The following is a 21,153-nucleotide window of genomic DNA, read 5'->3' as shown; positions in this document are numbered from 1 at the left end:
TATATTTCTATTGTAAACCATTATGTAATGGTCGTGTGTAAACAGTATATTTTAGATTATCATTATTTGATAATCTACGTAAAGCTTTTTAAACCTTTATTGATGAAATAAAGGTTATGGTTTGTTTTAAAATGAATGCAGTCTTTGAAAAACGTCTCATATAGAGGTCAAAACCTCGCAACGAAATCAATTAATATGGAACATTTTTAATCAATAAGAACGGGACATTTCAACATGGCACATGATGACGTTAGGATCTGTGAATCATCACGTTCTATTAGAAACTCAGCATGACTTACTATAATATAATCACATTGATCAAGTGTCATTATATTATACTAACTCATGCTTCAGTTCCCAACACTACTTCAAAAACATTCGTAATTTAACTTGAATTTTCCAGGAATTTAGAAACTAAAACAGTTTTTTTTATGATGTAATACAGATAATGCGGAGAGGTAATTAATATTGGATCAGAATAGTTATGAGGATTTCTCTAGAAATATCGAGGATGTTCATAATGAAAGATACGATAATATCTTAGGATTTTATAATCATAGAATGATTAAGAAATTCTTTCACAACGATTTAGAATGATTTAGGAGCAAGGTATTTGCTGAAGATTCCATCCGAACAGAATCATCAGGATTCTTTATGTATAAGTTTAGTCCTTGTAATTTGTTCAGAGTCTCCTTCATGATTTGCGCAATTCATTTTTCAGTATCAAAATCTTTGAGCTGCTTCAACACCCCATTCTTTATCATCAAACTTTTGACTGTTAAGGCAGTCTTCAGTTTTCACTGCTTCATCAGCTTTTTCAAAACTCAGAAAATTGATTCGTAAACTAAAATGTCCCGTTCATATTGATTATAAACGTTCCATATTAATTGATTTCGTCGCGAGGTTTTGACCTCTATATGAGACGTTTTTCAAAGACTGCATTCATTTTTTAAAACAACCATAACCTTTATTTTATCGATAAAGGTTTAAAAAGCATTACGTAGATTATCAAGTAATGATAATCTAAAATATACCGTTTACACATGACCATTACATAATGGTTTACAATAAGAATATATTACATCAAAAAAATAAGTTTCTTGAATGCAGTTTTTACATAATATCATACAAGCATGGACTCCAAATCTTGTCCTTATTTTAGTATGCAACAACGAAAGCTCTTAATAATCACCTGAGAATAAACATGCTTAAAATGTCAACAAAAATGTTGGTGAGTTATAGGTTTAACCTATATATTATCAAATCATAATAATAGACCACAAGATTTCATATTTCAATATACATCCCATACATAGAGATAAAAATCATTCATATGGTGAACACCTGGTAACCGACATTAACAAGATGCATATAAGAATATCCCCTGTCATTTCGGGAAATCCTTCGGACATGATAAAAATGGGTTCGAAGTACTAAAGCATCCGGTACTTTGGATGGGGTTCGTTAGGCCCAATAGATCTATCTTTAGGATTCGCGTCAATTAGTAGATCGGTTTACTAATTCTTAGGTTACCAAGCAAAAGGGGCATATTCGGCTTCGATCATTCACTCATATAATGTAGTTTAAATTACCTGTGTCTATTTCGTAAAACATTTATAAAACTGCATGTATTCTCATCCCAAAATATTAGATTTTAAAAGTGGGACTATAACTCACTTTCACAGATTTTTACTTCATCGGGAAGTAAGACTTGGCCACTGGTCGATTCACGAACCTATAACAAATATATACATATATATCAAAGTATGTTCAAAATATATTTACAACACTATTAATACATTTTGATGTTTTAAGTTTATTAAGTCAGCTGTCCTCGTTAGTAACCTACAACTAGTTGTCCATAGTTAGATGTACAGAAAAAAATTGAAATATATTATCTTAAATCAATCCACGACCCAGTGTATACACGTCTCAGGCTAGATCACAACTCAAAGTATATATATTTTTGGAATCAACCTCAACCCTGTATAGCTAACTCCAACATTACTGCATATAGAGTGTCTATGGTTGTTCCAAATAATATATATAGATGGGTCGATATGATATGTCAAAACATTTGCATACATGTCTATGGTATCCCAAGATTACAAAATATATTAGAATACATGTATAATATAATATAAGTTAGCTAGGATATGATTAATAAAGATTTGTTACCAATTTTCACGTAGCTGTAACAAGCAAAAATATACCCATAACTTCTTCGTCTTAAATCCGTTTTGAATGTTTCAAGTTTCTATGGTTTTATATTGAACTTAAGTTTATGAATCTAAACAGAAAAAGTATAAGTTTATAGTCGGAAATACAGGTTACAAGTCGTTTTTGTAAAGGTAGTCATTTCAGTCGAAAGAACGAAGTCTAAATGACCATTTTGGAAAACATACTTCCACTTTGAGTTTAACCATGATTTTTGGATGTAGTTTCATGTTCATAAGAAAAATAATTTTCCCAGAAGAACAACTTCTAAATCAAAGTTTATCATAGTTTTTAATTAACTAACCCAAAACAGCCCGCGGTGTTACTACGACGGCGTATATCCGGTTTTACAGAGTTTTTCGTGTTTTTTGGTTTTAAATCATTAAGTTAGCATATCATATAGATATATAACATGTGTTTAGTTGATTTTAAAAGTCAAGTTAGAAGGATTAACTTTCGTTTGCGAACAAGTTTAGAATTAACTAAACTATGTTCTAGTGATTTCAAGTTTAAACGTTCGAATAAGGTAGTTTTATATATATGAATTGAATGATGTTATGAACATCATTACTACCTTAGGATTTGTGGATAAACCTACTAGAAATGAAAAAATAGATCTAGCTTCAAAGGATCCTTGGATGGCTTGAAAGTTCTTGAAGCAAAATCATGACACGAAAACAAGTTCAAGTAAGATTTCCACTCGAAATAAGATTGTTAAAGTTATAGAAATTGAATCAAAGTTTGAATATGAGTATTACCTTGTATTAGAAGGATATCTTACTATAAATAAGAAAGATTTGTTGAGGTTGGATGATCACTCAAAGTGGATTTGCAAGATTGGAAGTAAGCTAGCAAACTTGGAAGTGATGTTGGTGTGTTCTTGAGTAGTTGTTTTATAACTTGATTTATGTATGGATTTATGAACTAGATTGAGCTATATTTTGTTGAAGATGATGAAGAACACTTAGAACAATGGAAGAACACTTGAGAGAGAGTTGTTTGATGCATGAAAATTGAAATCAAAATGTGTTTAGGGTTGGTGAAGTTCACGTGAACTAGAGGTACACATATAGTCTCCATTACTTTGTATTTTTGTTAGATATTTCATGCTAGATGTTAAATGATGGTTCCCACATGTGTTAGGTGACTCACATGGGCTGCTAAGAGCTGATAATTGAAGTGTATATACGGGTGTATACGAGTAAAATTGTTGATGAAAATGAATGAGGATGTAATTGTAAGCATTTTTTGTTAAGTAGAAGTACTTTGATAAGTGTCTTAAAGTATTTCAAAAGTGTATGAATACATATTAAAATACTACATGTATATACATTTTAACTGAGTCGTTAAGTCGTCGTTAGTCATTACATGTAAGTGTTGTTTTGAAACCTTTAGGTTAACGATCTTGTAAAATGTTGTTAACCCATTGTTTACTATATATAAAGAGATGTTAAATTATTACATTATCATGATATTATGATGTATTAATATATCTTAATATGATATATATACATTTAAATGTCGTTACAACGATAATCTTTACATATATGTCTCGTTTCGAAAATCCTTAAGTTAGTAGTCTTGTTTTTACATATGTAGTTCATTGTTAATATACTTAATGAGATACATACTTTTCATAATATCATGTTAACTATATATATATATCCATATATATGTAATCATATAGTTTTTACAAGTTTTAACGTTCGTGAATCGCCGATCAACTTGGGTGGTCAATTGTCTATATATAACCTATTTCAATTAATCAAGTCTTAACAAGTTTGATTGCTTAACATGTTGGAAACACTTAATCATGTAAATTGATTAAGTTCGGGTCACTACAGTACCTACCCGTTAAATAAATTTCGTCCCGAAATTTTAAGTAGTTGAAGGTGTTGACGTATCTTCTGGAAATAAGTGCGGGTATTTCTTCTTCATCTGATCTTCTCATTCCCAGGTGAACTCGGGTCCTCTACGAGCATTCCATCGAACCTTAACAATTGGTATCTTGTTTTGTTTAAGTCTTTTAACCTCACGATCCATTATTTCGACGGGTTCTTCGATGAATTGAAGTTTTTCGTTGATTTGGATTTCGTCTAACGGAGTAGTGAGATCTTCTTTAGCAAAACATTTCTTCAAATTCGAGACGTGGAAAGTGTTATGTACATCCGCGAGTTGTTGAGGTAATTCAAGTCAGTAAGCTACTGGTCCGACACGATCAATAATCTTGAATGGTCCAATATACCTTGGATTTAATTTCCCTTGTTTACCAAATCGAACAACGCCTTTCCAAGGTGCAACCTTAAGCATGGCCATCTCTCCAATTTCAAATTCTATATCTTTTCTTTTAATGTCGGCGTAGCTCTTTTGTCGACTTTGGGCGGTTTTAAACCGTTGTTGAATTTGGATAATCTTCTCGGTAGTTTCTGGTACTCTCTTCGGACCCGTAATCTGTCTATCCCCCACTTCACTCCAAAAAATCGGAGACCTGCACTTTCTACCATAAAGTGCTTCAAACGGCGCCATCTCAATGCTTGAATGGTAGCTGTTGTTGTAGGAAAATTCTGCTAACGGTAGATGTCGATCCCAACTGTTTCCGAAATCAATAACACATGCTCGTAGCATGTCTTCAAGCGTTTGTATCGTCCTTTTACTCTGTCCATCAGTTTGTGGATGATAGGCAGTACTCATGTCTAGACGAGTTCCTAATGCTTGCTGTAATGTCTGCCAGAATCTTGAAATAAATCTGCCATCTCTATCAGAGATAATAGAGATTGGTATTCCATGTCTAGAGATGACTTCCTTCAAATACAGTCGTGCTAACTTCTTCATCTTGTCATCTTCTCTTATTGGCAGGAAGTGTGCTGATTTGGTGAGACGATCAACTATTACCCAAATAGTATCAAAACCACTTGCAGTCCTTGGCAATTTAGTGATGAAATCCATGGTAATGTTTTCCCATTTCCATTCCGGGATTTCGGGTTGTTGAAGTAGACCTGATGGTTTCTGATGCTCCGCTTTGACCTTAGAACACGTCAAACATTCTCCTACGTATTTAGCAACATCGGCTATCATACCCGACCACCAAAAATGTTTCTTGAGATCCTTGTACATCTTCCCCGTTCCAGGATGTATTGAGTATCTGGTTTTATGAGCTTCTCTAAGTACCATTTCTCTCATATCTCCAAATTTCGGTACCCAAATCCTTTCAGCCCTATACCGGGTTCCGTCTTCCCGAATATTAAGATGCTTCTCCGATCCTTTGGGTATTTCATTCTTTAAATTTCCTTCTTTTAAAACTCCTTGTTGCGCCTCCTTTATTTTAGTAGTAAGGTTAGTGTGAATCATTATATTATTAGCTTTTACTCGAATGGGTTCTCTGTCCTTTCTGCTCAAGGCGTCGGCTACCATATTTGCCTTCCCCGGGTGGTAACGAATCTCAAAGTCATAATCATTCAACAATTCAATCCATCTGCGCTGCCTCATGTTTAGTTGTTTCTGATTAAATATGTATTGAAGACTTTTGTGATCGGTATATATAATACTTTTGACCCCATATAAGTAGTGCCTCCAAGTCTTTAATGTAAAAACAACCGCGCCTAATTCCAAATCATGCGTCGTATAATTCTGCTCGTGAATCTTCAATTGTCTAGACGTATAAGCAATTACTTTCGTTCGTTGCATTAATACACAACCGAGACCTTGCTTTGAGGCGTCACAATATATCACAAAATTATCATTCCCTTCAGGTAATGACAATATAGGTGCCGTAGTTAACTTTTTCTTTAACAATTGAAACGCTTTCTCTTGTTCATCTTTCCATTCAAATTTCTTCCCTTTATGCGTTAATGCAGTCAAGGGTTTTGCTATTCTGGAAAAGTCTTGGATGAACCTTTTGTAATAACCAGCTAGTCTTAAAAATTGGCGTATATGCATCGGAGTTTTCGGGGTTTCTCACTTTTCAACGGTTTCAATCTTTGCTGGATCCACCTGAATACCTTCTCTGTTCACTATGTGATCGAGGAATTGAACTTCTTCCAACCAAAATGCACACTTTGAAAACTTAGCATACAGTTTTTCTCTCCTTAACAACTCTAGCACTTTTCTCAAATGTTCTTCGTGCTCTTGGTCATTCTTTGAGTAAATAAGTATGTCATCGATGAAAACAATGACAAACTTGTCAAGGTATGGTCCACACACTCGGTTCATGAGGTCCATGAACACAGCTGGTGCGTTAGTCAACCCAAATGGCATAACCATAAACTCGTAATGACCGTAACGCATCCTAAAAGTAGTCTTTGGAATATCATCCTCATTCACCCGCATTTGATGATATCCAGAACGTAAATCGATCTTCGAATAAACCGACGAGCCTTGTAGTTGATCAAATAAGTCGTCGATTCTCGGTAATGGGTAACGGTTCTTGATGGTAAGTTTGTTCAACTCTCGGTAGTCGATACACAACCTGAATGTACCATCTTTCTTCTTGACAAACAAAACAGGAGCTCCCCACGGTGATGTACTTGGTCGAATGAAACCACGCTCTAAAAGTTCCTGTAACTGACTTTTTAATTCTTTCATTTCACTGGGTACGATTCTGTATGGAGCACGAGCTATTGATGCAGCTCCTGGTACAAGGTCTATTTGAAATTCAACGGATCGATGTGGGGGTAATCCCGGTAATTCTTTCGGAAATACATCGGGAAATTCTTTTGCGACGGGAACATCACTGATGTTCTTTTCTTCAGGTTTAACTTCCTCGATGTGTGCTAGAATGACGTAACAACCTTTTCTTATTAGTTTTTGCGCCTTCAAACTACTAATAAGATTTAATTTCACGTTGTTCTTTTCTCCGTACACCATTAAAGGTTTTCCTTTTTCACGCATAATGCGAATCGCATTTTTGTAACAAACGACCTCTGCTCTCACCTTTTTCAACCAGTCCATGCCAATTATTACGTCAAAACTCCTTAACTCGACTGGTATTAAATCAATTTTAGACGTTTCATCCTCCAGTTTAATTTCTCTCTCCCGACATATATTATCTGCTGAAATTAATTTACCGTTTCCTAATTCGAGTAAAAATTTACTATCCAAAGGCGTCAATGGGAAACTTAATTTAGCACAAAAATCTCTACTCATATAACTTCTATCCGCACCCGAATCAAATAAAACATAAGCAGATTTATCGTCAATAAGAAACGTACATGTAGCAAGCTCCGGGTCTACCTGTGCTTCTGCCGCATTAATATTGAAAACTCTTCCACGGCCCTGCCCATTAGTATTCCCCTGATTCAGGCAATTTCTAATAATGTGGCCCGGTTTTCTACATTTATAACAAACAGCGTTGGTATTACTTGCTCCGACACTATTCGTTTCAGCATTACTTGTTCCGACATTATTTGTTCCTTTAGTTCTATTAAACTTTGGTCCGTAGACCTCACATTTTGTCACGCTATGACCATTTCTTTTACACCTGTTGTAAAATGTCGTGCAAAATCCCTGATGATTTTCTTCACACCTATGACATGGCTGTTTTTGGTTTTTATTGCCATTGTTGTTATTGAGGTTGTTGTTGGGATTGTTATTGTTGTTGAAATGGTTGTTGTAGTTGTTGTTATTGTTGGGATGTTTGTTGTAGTTATTGTTAGGATTGCGGTTATTGTTACGATTATTGTTGCGGTTGTTGGGATAGTTGTTGCGATTGTGGTTGTAATTGTTGTTGATGTTGTATTGGTGACTCTTGTCACCATTTTCCTCCCACTTCCTCTTGAGTTGTTTCGTGTTGGCTTCTTCGGCCGCCTGTTCTTTAATTCTTCCCTCAATCTGATTTATGAGTTTATGAGCCATTCGACTTGCCTTCTGTATAGAAGCGGGCTCGTGTGAACTCACATCTTCCTGAATCCTTACTGGTAACCCTTTTACAAATGCGTCGATCTTCTCTTCTTCATCTTCGAATGCTCCCGGACACAATAGGCACAACTCTGTGAATCGTCGTTCATATGTGGTAACGTCGAACCCTTGTGTTCGTAACTCTCTAAGTTCTGCCTTGAGTTTATTGACTTCGTTTCTAGGACGGTACTGCTCGTTCATCAATTGCTTGAATGCCGACCACGGTAGTGCGTAAGCAGCATTTTGTCCTACCTGTTCAAGATAGGTGTTCCACCACATTAACGCAGTACCTATGAAGGTATGTGTAGCGTACTTAACTTTGTCCTCTTCAGTACACTTACTTATGGCAAACACCGATTCGACTTTCTCGGTCCACCGTTTCAATCCAATTGGTCCTTCGGTTCCATCAAATTCCAAAGTTTTGCAGGCAGTGAATTCTTTGTAGGAGCATCCTACACGATTTCTTGTGCCGTTAGCTGCATTACTAGATTCAGAGTTATTGTTGGTATGTAGCGCAGCCTGTACTGTGGTTATGTTTGCAGCAAGAAAGGTACGAAATTCCTCTTCGCTCATATTCATGGTGTGTCGAGTAGTCGGTGCCATTTCCTTCAAAATAGCCAACTGAATCGAGTTAATCATACATAATATTAAGAGTAGTCAATAGTATTTCGTAGCATAATATGAACTCATTTATAAAAGCTTTTTCTTCATATTAGCGTTTTATAAGTTTAAATTCGGGTACTACCTACCCGTTAAGTTCATACTTAGTAGCTAATATACAATTCAACTACTACAATTCCATATGAAAAAATGATTATAATAATATGTCACATATAAATATTCTTCAAACTTACAACTTCGCTATATTACATATAACATGAAATATAGTACACTTTGATGCTGGACAGTTTTGAAGATAAACCTAGTTAATACGCAAGTTGTTCAGCAAAGGAAATAAAGACACGTAATTCAAAAGTCTAGAAACAAGTCATGCATTCTGGTTTTACTAAGACGACTTCCCATCCTTGGTCTTGTGGAAAATAACCGTTATGACCATTGGCTAGGCAGCATGTTGTAATGTCGTCAAAAGGACGAGGGTTTCGTAATGTCCAACAGCACCGTAATAATCTAAAAACCTTGTTTCTCACCCCAACTACTGAATCCGTCACTTGTGGGAAGGTTTTATTTAAAAGTTTTAACCCGATGTTCTTTTTCTCACTTTGGTAAGAAGCGAACATCACTAACCCATAAGTATAACATGCTTCTTTATGTTGTATGTTAGAAGCTCTTTCTAGCTCACGAAATCCTATGTTGGGATATGTTGAGTCAAAATAGGTTCTTAACCCGTAGCGTAAAATTGCATTTGGGTTCCCCGCATTTAACGCTTTAAAGAAAACACGGCGTAACTTACGGTCTCCCCAATGTGATATACCCCACCTATGAAAGGAAAGGCTTTTATAAACTAAGGCATTTCTGGAAAGTCTTTCAAATGTTTGACAAGTTAATTTTGCCATAATTAATTGTGCTGATGAATTCTGACCGACTCTAGACAAGATTTCCTCAATCATATCCTTTGGTAGATCTTCTAAAATATTCGGTTGTCTACCCTTAACTTCCATTTTGTTTTTATACTGTAAAATAGACAAGGATTAGATTCGTAAAAGATAATTAACAAAAGATACAAGCAATTTTTACATAGAACATAAAAGTACAAGCACATTTCAATACATATAATATACAACATGATTACAACCCTCTAATCTGAATCACTGGTTTCTTCTTCTTCGGACTTGGTTCGTTTTCCTTATTTTCTAGGAATATATGGTGTTCCTCTAATATGAGCCGTCGTTTTCCACAATGGTTTAGAAAAACCTGGTGGTTTAGAGGTTCCCGGGTCATTGTTACATTTTAGGAAATACGGATGTTGCCGATACATATAAAGTTCATCGGGGTTGGAATCGGGTTTCTCTATTTTTATACCTTTTACCTTATTATTTTCTTTCGCTTTATTAAATTGGGTCGAGGTAATTTCTATAACATCATCAGAATCCTCATCGAGATCCGATTCATCAGAAAATTGGTAATCTTCCCAATATTTTGCTTCCTCGGCGGAAACACCATTGACCATTATTAACTTTGGTCCGTTGGTTGAGGATTTTCTTTTATTTAATCGATATACTATAGGTATCAATATTTCTTCCTCCGGAACCTCTTCTTCTTCCGGTTCCTCCTCTTCCGGTTCCTCCTCTTCTGGTTCCTCTTCTTCCGGTTCCTCTTCGGGAATTTGTGAATCTTCCCAAAGTATATTCGACTCTTCATTATTATTAGGTGAGTCGATGGAATTTGTACTAGAGGTAGACATCTATCACACAATATCAAACACGTTAAGAGATTAATATATCACATAATATTTATATGTTAATAATATATAGTTTCCAACAACAAAAAAATGTTAAGCAATCGTTTTTGAAGAAAAACACGGTCGAAGTCCAGACTCACTAATGCATACTAACGAACTCAGTAAGACACACTAATGTAATTTTCTGGTTCTCTAACACCAACGCTCTGATACCAACTGAAATGTCCCGTTCATATTGATTATAAACGTTCCATATTAATTAATTTCGTCGCGAGGTTTTGACCTCTATATGAGACGTTTTTCAAAGACTGCATTCATTTTTTAAAACAACCATAACCTTTATTTTATCGATAAAGGTTTAAAAAGCATTACGTAGATTATCAAGTAATGATAATCTAAAATATACCGTTTACACACAACCATTACATAATGGTTTACAATAAGAATATATTACATCAAAAAAATAAGTTTCTTGAATGCAGTTTTTACATAATATCATACAAGTATGGACTCCAAATCTTTTCCTTATTTTAGTATGCAACAGCGGAAGCTCTTAATAATCACCTGAGAATAAACATGCTTAAAACATCAACAAAAATATTAGTGAGTTATAGGTTTAACCTATATATTATCAAATCATAATAATAGACCACAAGATTTCATATTTCAATATACATCCCATACATAGAGATAAAATTCATTCATATGGTGAACACCTGGTAACCGACATTAACAAGATGCATATAAGAATATCCCCTATCATTCTGGAAAATCCTTCGGAAATGATAAAAACGAATTCGAAGTACTAAAGCATCCGGTACTTTGGATGGGGTTCGTTAGACCCAATAGATCTATCTTTAGGATTCATGTCAATTAGTAGATCGGTTTACTAATTCTTAGGTTACCAGGCAAAAGGGGCATAATCGGCTTCGATCATTAATCCATATAATGTAGTTTAAATTACTTGTGTCTATTTCGTAAAACATTTATAAAACTGCATGTATTCTCATCCCAAAATATTAGATTTTAAAAGTGGGACTATAACTCACTTTCACATATTTTTACTTCGTCGCGAAGTAAGACTTGGTCACTGGTCGATTCACGAACCTATAACAAATATATACATATATATCAAAGTATGTTCAAAATATATTTACAACACTATTAATACATTTTGATGTTTTAAGTTTATTAAGTCAGCTGTCCTCGTTAGTAACCTACAACTAGTTGTCCATAGTTAGATGTACAAAAATAAATTGATATATATTATCTTGAATCAATCCACGACCCAGTATATACACGTCTCAGGCTAGATCACAACTCAAAGTATATATATTTTTGGAATCAACCTCAACCCTGTATAGCTAACTCCAACATTACTGCATATAGAGTGTCTATGGTTGTTCCAAATAATATATATAGATGGGTCGATATGATATGTCAAAACATTTGCATACGTGTCTATGGTATCTCAAGATTACATAATATATTAGAATACATGTATAATACAATATAAGTTAGCTAGGATATGATTAATATAGATTTGTTACCAATTTTCACGTAGCTACAACAAGCAAAAATATCCAATCTTGTTTTACCCATAACTTCTTCGTCTTAAATCCGTTTTGAGTGTTTCAAGTTGCTATGGTTTCATATTGAACTTAAGTTTATGAATCTAAACAGACAAAGTATAAGTTTATAGTCAGAAATACAGGTTACAAGTCGTTTTTGTAAAGGTAGTCATTTCCGTCGAAAGAACGACGTCTAAATGACCATTTTGGAAAACATACTTCCACTTTGAGTTTAACCATGATTTTTGGATGTAGTTTCATGTTCATAAGAAAAATAATTTTCCCAGAAGAACAACTTCTAAATCAAAGTTTATCATAGTTTTTAATAACTAACCCAAAACAGCCCGCGGTGTTACTACGACGGCGTATATCCGGTTTTACGGTGTTTTTCGTGTTTTCTGGTTTTAAATCATTAAGTCAGCATATCATATAGATATATAATATGTGTTTAGTTGATTTTAAAAGTCAAGTTAGAAGGATTAACTTTTGTTTGCGAACAAGTTTAGAAGTAACTAAACTATGTTCTAGTGATTTCAAGTTTAAACCTTCGAATAAGGTAGTTATATATATATGAATCGAATGATGTTATAAACATCATTAATACCTCAGGTTTTGTGGATAAACCTACTGGAAATGAGAAAAATAGATATAGCTTCAAAGGATCCTTGGATGGCTTGAAAGTTCTTGAAGCAAAATCATGACACGAAAACAAGTTCAAGTAAGATTTCCACTCGAAATAAGATTGTTAAAGTTACAGAAATTGAATCAAAGTTTGAATATGAGTATTACCTTGTATTAAAAAGATATCTTACTGTAAATAAGAAAGATTTCTTGAGGTTGGATGATCACTCAAAGTGGATTTGCAAGATTGGAAGTAAGCTAGCAAACTTGGAAGTGATGTTGGTGTGTTCTTGAGTAGTTGTTTTATAACTTGATTTATGCATGGATTTATGAACTAGATTGAGCTATATTTTGTTGAAGATGATGAAGAACACTTAGAACAATGGAATAACACTTGAGAGAGAGTTGTTTGATGCATAAAAATTGAAATCAAAATGGGTTTAGGGTTGGTGAAGTTCACGTGAACTAGAGGTACACATATAGTCTCTATTACTTTGTATTTTTGTTAGATATTTCATGCTAGATGTTAAATGATGGTTCCCACATGTGTTAGGTGACTCACATGGGCTGCTAAGAGCTGATCATTGGAGTGTATATACCAATAGTACATACATATAGAAGCTGTCTATTGTACGAGTACGAATACGGGTGTATACGAGTAAAATTGTTGATGAAAATGAATGAGGATGTAATTGTAAGAATTTTTGTTAAGTAGAAGTATTTTGATAAGTGTCTTTAAGTCTTTAAAAAGTGTATGAATACATATTAAAATACTACATATATATACATTTTAATTGAGTCGTTAAGTCATCGTTAGTCAGTACATATAAGTGTTGTTTTGAAACCTTTAGGTTAACGATCTTGTTAAATGTTGTTAACCAATTGTTTATTATATCTAAAGAGATGTTAAATTATTACATTATCATGATATTATGATGTATTAATATATCTTAATATGATATATATACATTTAAATGTCGTTACAACGATAATCGTTACATTTATGTCTCGTTTCAAAAATCCTTAAGTTAGTAGTTTTGTTTTTACATATGTAGTTCATTGTTAATATATTTAATGAGATACATACTTATCATAATATCATGTTAACTATATATATATATATATATATATATATATATCCATATATATATATCATCATCATATAGTTTTTACAAGTTTTAACGTTCGTGAATCGCCGGTCAACTTGGGTGGTCAATTGTCTATATAAAACCTATTTCAATTAATCAAGTCTTAACAAGTTTGATTGCTTAACATGTTGGAAACACTTAATCATGTAAATATCAATTTCATTTAATATATATAAACATGGAAAAGTTCGGGTCACTACATAAACTGGGTGCTTTTCAGAATTTCAGAATGGAAGATCATAATTCTAAGAGATAAATGTTATACATATAACTGTTGATGTAGGTATGCTGTAAGTTTTCAAAGTACTGATTGCTGATTCCCGGTAATTGGTATGCCAGTTCTCGTTACAAGATGCGGATGAGTATATGATAGAGTTTTAATGAATAATGGTTTTTTTTTTTCGAAAAGTCAAAGATCAATGAAGTTGTTGGTAAGTTTACTGCTAATGTGGTGGAATATAAATGGTTCTCCGGTAAAGTTGATGAAGGGGTAATCTTTATAATAAGATTTATTCGAATGAAAAATTGAAGTTGATTTGCTGGAGCTGTGACAAAATTGGCTAATTTAAAAAAGAATTGCAATGTTATTTTATGTAATAACAATGCCAAAGGAGATAGCACATATACGTGTTAAATGTTTACTCAGGTTCTGAGTGTTTTCAGGTGCATAACTATATGCATCAATCTTTCCTTCCATAGCTGAAGTACGGTTGGTTCATCCTCTCGATTGAGGTGTTTTCAAGAATCATGAAAGGTTTGAACGCAGATTGGAATTGTCAAGATACAAATGAAGATTAAGATGAAATCAAGTGACAAACTTGAAGAAATGTTTAATTTCATATGTTATAATCAATATTTTAATTCATTTTAATTGTCCAATATTGGTAGTCTACAGTTAGTAGTCCACAGTTAGAAATTCAATAACTCATATATAGTTTAATATATAATATTCGAATTAATTAATACGTGTCGTGACCCATTGTATACAAGTCTCAGACTCGATCACAACTCAAAGTATATATATTATTTGAGAATCAACCTCAACCCTGTATAGCGAACTCGAGCATTACAGCATATAGAGTGTCTATGGTTATTCCAAATAATATATATAGATGACGTCGATATGATATGTCAAAACATTGTATATGTGTCCCGATATTTAAAATGCGTAAATAACAGTTTTTAAATGACGATAAATAAAGTGCGTAAAATAAATAACAGAAATTAAATGACGATAAATAAAATTGCGAGAATTAAAATTGCGATAAATAAAATGTAATACGGAATTAACAGTTAGCTAGGAACAGTTAGCTAGGATTTTGTTAGCATGGATTCTTAACAAAATTTCTCATAGTTAATTTGTTGGTTTCTAACAAATTTTATTTTGTCCAATGTTTTCTTCTTTATGCCACTTGTTGGATTCTGATAGGTCAAAATCCAAATATGAAATTGAATGAAAATGGTTATTCTGTAGTGAACGAATTTGTATATCCGTGGATGTAGGTAGAATAGTAAATGACTGTTGAATCGAAATTGAAGAATATATAGTATAACATATTAATATGAAACTAAATATTTCTCGGGTATTACCTACCCGTTAAAATATTTTCATCATTAACAATTTGTACAAAAGAATTTTTAATTACAATCTTTATGAAAATATTCTTACATATATATTTTCTTCAGATGTAATTCATGGATTTAATGAGTCAATATGATATTAAACTCATTTGATTTATCGTTAGAACAAGAATATGTAATCTCTAAAACATTAGAGATTACATAATCGTCATGTCGAACGAAGATAAATGATGTAGAACGTCATGTAGAACGAAGATAATCGATGTAGGACATCATGTAGTATGATAATTATGCTGGAGGTACAAACTGTGAGTTTGAGGCATGTAGTATTGAGGCTTGTGTTGCGGATGTTGTTGTTGGTGGTACTGATGTTGCCGGTGCTGTTGTTGAAGCTGGTACGTTTTGCAGCATATTTTCCAAGGCTACAACTCGGGCGCGAAGCTCGTTGACTTCTTTGATTACTCCGGAATGATTGTCGGTCAAAACAAGCAGATGAATAAAGTTGAGAATTTTGGATATCATATAATCATTGCGAGATATCCTGGAAATGAGAGTGAATATAGTGTATCGAACAGGTTCGCCGGTAAGTGCTTCAGGTTCTTCGCCAAGAGGGCAATGTGGTGGATGGAAGGGATAAAGCCTTCTTCTTGTTTCCAATGATTAAGTAGACTACGAACCCATCAGATGAATTGGGGATGGATGATTGGTTGATTCATTCTGGTGACGCTGGTTTCGGAGCTTAGGTGAACATCCATGTCGGAATAGCTGTCAGAGTCTGATGAAGTCGAACTTGTTGAAGGATCCATTTCGTACGATCTGGGAATTGATTTTTCGATATGAAATATATTATAGGACTTAGAAATACATAATTTTCATATGTATATAAAATACCAAGATCCCATAAGTTATGGAGGAATCTTCAGAAGTTGTCAGGCAAAGTTTACAGTAACATATACGCTAAGATATGAATTTATCTATACACTGTCTATGCAATAGAGGCAGTAAGATGTGTCTAGACTAAGAATGATAAGCAGGTAATTTACGACAAAAATGATAAGCAAAACTTTTGACATGCAGACACGGTCGAAGTCCAGACTCACTAATGCATCCTAACGACTATCAGTTAGACACACTAATGCAGACCTGGTTCGCTAAGACCACTGCTCTGATACCACATGTCGTGGGGACACATCCCACTCAGTGCCTTCCCAGCTAACTGCCTGGTGACCACTGAGCGTACCTCAGACACTGATTTTAAGACCATGCCTCTCGGCAAAGCCAACTATATTCGGACCGCGAGGAGTAAGAGCCAATGCTTCGTCACAGGTAACACTGTGAGAACCCCCTCTACGATTAAGCCGACGACACAGCTTAAACTAGCTCTGATACCACATGTAACAACCCATCCTAATCCATAAGAACGAATACAATAACATATGAATACATTACGAGGTATTTGACCTCTATATGATACGTTTTACAAACATTGCATTCGTTTTTAGAAGACAAACTTTCTTTTCATCAAAAATTGACGTCATGCATACCATTTCATAATACATTCGACTATAATTGACTTAATAATAATCTTGATGAACTCAACTACTCGAATGCAACGTCTTTCGAAATATACCATGAATGACTCCAAATAATATCCTTAAAATAAGCTAATGCACAACGGAAGATTTCTTTAATACCTGTGAATAAACATGCTTTAAAGTGTCAACCAAAAGGTTGGTGAGTTCATAGGTTTATCGTAAACAATAAAATTCATCATTTTGATAGACCACGAGATTTAATATTCCCATTTCCCATAAACATCATGCATAAAATTCATTCATATAGATTGAACACCTGGTAATCGACCTTAACAAGTTGCATATAGAATATCCTCATCATTCCAGGACAACTTCGGACATGATGAATTCGCCATCATTCTGGGACAACTTCGGACATGATAAATTCGCCATCATTCCGGAACAACTTCGAACATAATAAATTCGCCATCATTCCGGGACAACTTCGGACATGATAAAAAGGACATATTCGTTTTCGATAATTCAACCGTAGAATGTAGTTTCGATTACTTGTGTCTATTTCGTAAAACAGTTATAAAAGTAGTGCATGTATTCTCAGTCCCAAAAATATATATTGCAAAAGCATTTACAAAGGGACTAATGAAACTCACGTATATAAATATTGTAAAACAGTTATTAAAACATTTGCATGTATTCTCAGCCCAAAATGTAAAGAGTAAAAGGGATCATATGAAACTCACAATACGATATTTTGTAGTAAAAATATGCATACGATGGAACTGAACAATGCAGGGTTGGCCTCGGATTCACGAACCCTTAACAAGAGCGAGAAAATGAGTAAAGGATTGAATATGTGTCGAGCTTGGGTCACGTCCGAAGTAATACACAAAAGGCAAGCAGCAATACTTTTAATGGACCAACTAATCATCAGGCTCCCAAAATCATGTAGTGACCCGAACTTTTCCATGTTTATATATATATATTAAATGAAATTGTTATTTACATGATTAAGTGTTTCCAACATGTTAAGCAATCAAACTTGTTAAGACTTGATTAATTGAAATAGGTTTCATATAGACAATTGACCACCCAAGTTGACCGGTGATTCACGAACGTTAAAACTTGTAAAAATTATACGATGACATATATATGGTTATATATATAGTTACCATGATTTTATTATAAGTATGTATCTCATTAGGTATTTTAACAATGAGTTATATACATAAAGATGAGACTATTAATTTAAGAAACTCAAAAACGATATATATAACGATTATCGTTATAACAACATCTTACTAGGTACATATGAATCATATTAAGATATTGATACACTTGGTTAATTATGTTAAATGATAAGTAAATATATTATTAAGTGTATTAACAATGAAATACATATGTAAAAATAAGACTACTAACTTAACGATTTCGAAACGAGACATATATGTAACGATTATCGTTGTAACGACATTTAACTGTATATATATCATACTAAGATATATTATATATCATAATATCATGATAATATAACAATTTAACATCTCATTTGTTATAATAAACAATGGGTTAACAACATTCAACAAGATCGTTAACCTAAAGGTTTCAAAACAACATTTACATGTAACGACTAACGATGACTTAACGACTCAGTTAAAATGTATATACATGTAGTGTTTTAATATGTATTCATACACTTTTGAAAGACTTCAAGACACTTATCAAAATACTTCTACTTAACATAAATGCTTACAATTACATCCTCGTTCAGTTTCATCAACAATTCTACTCGTATGCACCCGTATTCGTACTCATACAATACACAGCTTTTAGATGTATGTACTATTGGTATATACACTCCAATGATCAGCTCTTAGCAGCCCATGTGAGTCACCTAACACATGTGGGAACCATCATTTGTCAACTAGCATGAAATATCTCATAAAATTACAAAAATATGAGTAATCATTCATGACTTATTTACATGAAAACAAAATTACATATCCTTTATATCTAATCCATACACCAACGACCAAAAACACCTACAAACACTTTCATTCTTCAATTTTCTTCATCTAATTGATCTCTCTCAATTTCTATCTTCAAGTTCTAAGTGTTCTTCATAAATTCCAAAAGTTCTAGTTTCATAAAATCAAGAATACTTCCAAGATTGCAAGTTTACTTCCAAGTTTTCTAAATCCATTCCAAGTAATCATCCAAGATCAAGAAAACTTTGTTACTTACAGTAGGTTATCTTTCTAATACAAGGTAATAATCATATTCAAACTTTAATTCAATTTCAATAACTATAACAATCTTATTTCGAGTGGAAATCTTACTTGAAATTGTTTTCGTGTCATGATTCTGCTTCAAGAACTTTCAAGCCATCCAAGGATCCTTTGAAACTAGATCTATTTTTCTCATTTCCAGTAGGTTTATCCAAGGAACTTGAGGTAGTAATGATGTTCATAACATCATTCGATTCATACATATAAAGCTATCTTATTCGAAGGTTTAAACTTGTAATCACTAGAACATAGTTTAGTTAATTCTTAACTTGTTCGCAAATAAAAGTTAATCCTTCTAACTTGACTTTTAAAATCAACTAAACACATGTTCTATATCTATATGATATGCTAACTTAATGATTTAAAACCTGGAAACACGAAAAACACCGTAAAACCGGATTTACGCCGTCGTAGTAACACCGCGGGCTGTTTTGGGTTAGTTAATTAAAAACTATGATAAACTTTGATTTAAAAGTTGTTATTCTGGGAAAATTATTTTTGTTATGAACATGAAACTATATCCAAAAATTATGGTTAAACTCAAAGTGGAAGTATGTTTTCTAAAATGGTCATCTAGACGTCGTTCTTTCGACTGAAATGACTACCTTTACAAAAACAACTTGTAACTTATTTTTCTGACTATAAACCTATACTTTTTCTGTTTAGATTCATAAAATAGATTTCAATATAAAACCATAGCAATTTGATTTACTCAAAACGGATTTAAAATGAAGAAGTTATGGGTAAAACAAGATTGGATAATTTTTCTCATTTTAGCTACGTGAAAATTGGTAACAAATCTATTCCAACCATAATTTAATCAACTTGTATTGTATATTATGTAATCTTGAGATACCATAGACACATATACAATGTTTCGACCTATCATGTCGACACATCTATATATATTTCGGAACAACCATAGACACTCTATATATGAATGTTGGAGTTAGCTATACAGGGTTGAGGTTGATTCCAAAATATATATAGTTTGAGTTGTGATCAATACTGAGATACGTATACACTGGGTTGTGGATTGATTCAAGATAATATTTATCGATTTATTTCTGTACATCTAACTGTGGACAACTAGTTGTAGGTTAGTAACGAGGACAGCTGACTTAGTAAACTTAAAACATCAAAATATATTAAAAGTGTTGTAAATATATTTTGAACATACTTTGATATATATGTATATATTGTTATAGGTTCGTGAATCAACCAGTGGCCAAGTCTTACTTCCCGACGAAGTAAAAATCTGTGAAAGTGAGTTATAGTCCCACTTTTAAAATCTAATATTTTTGGGATGAGAATACATGCAGGTTTTATAAATGATTTACAAAATAGACACAAGTACGTGAAACTAAATTCTATGGTTGAATTATCGAAATTGAATATGCCCCTTTTTATTAAGTCTGGTAATCTAAGAATTAGGGAACAGACACCCTAATTGACGCGAATCCTAAAGATAGATCTATTGGGCCCAACAAGCCCCATCCAAAGTACCGGATGCTTTAGTACTTCAAAATTTATATCATATCCGAAGGGTGTCCCGGAATGATGGGGATATTCTTATATATGCATCTTGTTAATGTTGGTTACCAGGTGTTCACCATATGAATGATTTTTATCTCTATGTATGGGATGTGTATTGAAATATGAAATCTTGTGGTCTATTGTTACGATTTGATATATATAGGTTAAACCTATAACTCACCAACATTTTTGTTGACGTTTAAAGCATGTTTATTCTCAGGTGAATACTAAGAGCTTCCGCTGTTGCATACTAAAATAAGGACAAGATTTGGAGTCCATGTTTGTATGATATTGTGTAAAAACTGCATTCAAGAAACTGATTTTGATGTAACATATTTGTATTGTAAACCATTATGTAATGGTCGTGTGTAAACAGGATATTTTAGATTATCATTATTTGATAATCTA

This window comes from Rutidosis leptorrhynchoides, chromosome 2 (assembly GCF_046630445.1).
Source record: "Rutidosis leptorrhynchoides isolate AG116_Rl617_1_P2 chromosome 2, CSIRO_AGI_Rlap_v1, whole genome shotgun sequence".
Classification (NCBI taxonomy): domain Eukaryota; kingdom Viridiplantae; phylum Streptophyta; class Magnoliopsida; order Asterales; family Asteraceae; genus Rutidosis; species Rutidosis leptorrhynchoides.
Note: the sequence above shows the minus strand (reverse complement) of the source record.